This window comes from Mustela lutreola, chromosome 1 (assembly GCF_030435805.1).
Source record: "Mustela lutreola isolate mMusLut2 chromosome 1, mMusLut2.pri, whole genome shotgun sequence".
In the NCBI taxonomy this organism is placed as follows: domain Eukaryota; kingdom Metazoa; phylum Chordata; class Mammalia; order Carnivora; family Mustelidae; genus Mustela; species Mustela lutreola.
This window is the reverse complement of record NC_081290.1, coordinates 224165714-224168638: the sequence shown is the minus strand read 5'-3', so window position 1 is coordinate 224168638 and position 2925 is coordinate 224165714. Positions and strand designations below refer to the sequence as shown.

General features: G+C 38.8%; 1 pseudogene; it reads left to right on the top strand.

Moving 5' to 3' along the window:
- The first annotated feature begins 1168 nt into the window (after window positions 1-1168).
- On the top strand, window positions 1169-2054 carry LOC131820778 (ubiquitin-conjugating enzyme E2 C-like; annotated as a pseudogene).
- The last annotated feature ends 871 nt before the right edge of the window (window positions 2055-2925 follow it).

Sequence of the window (2925 nt, the reverse complement as noted above, 5' to 3'; positions counted from 1 at the left end):
TGAATAAAATGACAGCTACATGCAGGTATCATATTGGACCTTTTATATAATATTTTGGACTGAATTGTGTCCCCATAAAATTTGCATGTTGAAGTCCTAACCTCTAGTACTTCAAAATGTGACAGTATTTGGGGAAAGAGTCTTTACAGAGGTAATGAAGGTAAAATGAGGTCGTAAGTGTAGGTGCTAACCTAATATGACTCGTGTGTTTCTACGAAGAGGAGATAAGGGCACCGATATGCACAGAAAAAAGACCATGGGAAGACAAATAGAGAGAATGGCCACTTAAAAGCCAGTGAGAGATATTTTAGAAGAAATCAACTCTGTTGACACCTTGATTGTAGAATTCTTGTCTCCAGAACAAGAGGAAATAAATTTCTGTTGTTTGATCCTGCAGGCTGTGGTATTTTGTTATAGCAGCCCTAGAAAACTAATATATACACTTTATTCTATTTGCTTCCCACAGCATCCTATAAAGAAAAATAAGTATCATCCTCCCCTTTTTATAGAAGCGAAAAGTAAGACTCAAAAAAAAAAAATTTGAAGGATGCCATTTGAAGCAGAAAATCAACCCACAGATGAATGTGCTTTAACAGCAACTAGAGGCAATAGGTTTGTAGTCTGATCTCCATACATTAAATATGCATTCTAGTTCCCTGTGTTATTTACTAAACTGATTCTAGGGTGCCTGGGTGGCTCAGTGGGTTAAGCCTCTCCCTTCAGCTTGAATCATGATCTCAGGGTCCTGGGATCAAGCCCTATATTGGGCTCTCTGCTCAGCAGGAATCCTGCTTCCCCCTCTCCCTCTGCCTGCCTCTCTGCCTACTTGTGATCTCTCTCGGTAATAATAAATAAATAAGTAAACAAACAAACAAACTGATTCTAATTGTCTATTGTGTGCCAGGCTTTGTGATCTGTGCTGAGGATCCAGAACATAGTTCTTGGCCTGTAGAAGTTCTTGATTTTTGGAGAAGATGCACACAAAATACATTCATTCATTCAATATACTGTATTGGAAATATTCACTACATCGAATTGTCATAAGTCTAGACACATGAGTAACTCTGCCGAGAAGAAATAAAAGCCTTGCCAGTGGACATGAGGGCCTGCAGCCCTATAGTTGCAGTCATGCTCCCCAAGCTCTTGTGTCCCTGCCAGCACCTCCCAGATGGCTTCCCAGAATTTAGACCCAGCCTCCACCAGCGTTGTCACCACCCGCAAAGGAGCCAAGGCAGCTGGAGCACTGCCCGCTCCATGGGCAAGAGGTTACAGCAGGAGCTGATGATGCCTGGTAACAAAGGAATTTCTGTCTTCCCTAAATCAGACAATCTTTTCAAATGCAGGGACCATCCATAGAACAGCAGGCACAATATAGGAAGATCTGAGGTATAAACTCTCCCTGGAGTTCCCCAGTGGCTACCCTTAAAACAACTTTGCCTGCAGATTGTACTTCTTTGAGGAACTTTCCAAAGTGTCAATACAGTAGTTTAAAGAGTTTAAACATGTTAATGTTTGGTACTTAGTCTTTACTTCCTGCTTTCAAAATTCATGACTTCATTGGTCAAAAACCTATTATTAATGTCTTTGTAATTTTTGTATATACATATATATTTATACTTTTAAGTAAATTGTTATACAGTATTCAAACAAATGATGAAAATATATTTGCTCTTAGAATCATGTGCACTGATAAGAAATGTTATAAACAGAATGCCTTTAATAAATGTTACTGGCTTCAGAAAAAAAAAAAAAAAAAAAAAAAAAAAACAAATCCGTGGTACAATTCCTCACATCTGCTATGATCCCAACATCCACACCCAGGGTGACATCTGCCTGGACATCCCGGAGGATACGTGGTCCACCCTGTGTATGTCAGCACCATCCTGCTATCCATCCGGAGCCTGCTAGAAGAACCCAACATTCACAGCCCTTTGAACACACATGCTACTGAGCTCTGGAAACAAAAACCAAAACCAAAACAAAAAGAACCCATAACCTTTAAAAAGTATCTGCAAGAAACAAACTCAAAACAGGTCTCCAGCCAAGAACCCTGACTCCTCCCTTGTATTGTCTTTTTAGCTTTCCCTTACATGATCTGTCCTTTCCTTTATTTCTATATGACTGTTATTTTAAGTTGTGTTGTCAATTTTGTTTGTGATTTTGTTTTTTAAATCAAGTTTCCAGTTGAGCCCTTGTGATAAATAATATTAAATAAATACATTCTGGGATTTAAAAAAAAAAAAAGTCTTACAGAAAAATAATTCATCTGAGCCTTGAAGCATGAGGCGGTGTGACAAAACAACGGCTGATCACTTCTCAAACGGAGACAAGGACCTATGTTACTGTTTCATCACTAGCTGGGCAAATAGGCAGATGACCAAAGAAACGTGAACTGAGGCCCCCTGAGCCACTTCAGGTTTTCATCCAGACTAGCCTTGTTCTGACATGTTGCTCCCCAGAACACAGCATGGTTACTGCTTCCAGCAGAGTTACCTGAAAAGAGTGAAAACCCCGTCAATCCCGATGATAGACTGACTAACTGAACAACTGGCTTACACTTGCCCATTGATTTTTAATCTGACCTGGTAATACTACCAAGCTCTTCCCTTGGGAATGTATATGAAGATAAATGAGGTAATTTATGCCATAAGGTTCTGAACTCCTTAGAAGAAAAATGTTACAATAAATTTACAGTTATATTATATATTCTTTAATAAATATTTGATTGGATGTGCATAGAATATCTATGATCCCTTAAGAGATTTAGAGGAAGATAGCCAAGAAAAGACCTATAAGCCTTAAACTGCCAAAACCCCAGAAGATGATTTAAGAAATGCAATAAGTAAGTAGGTTGACCTATTTCTCATTTTAAGGGCAGAAATAAAATTACCATTCCTATGCAGGAAAAGTCTTCCTTCCATGGAA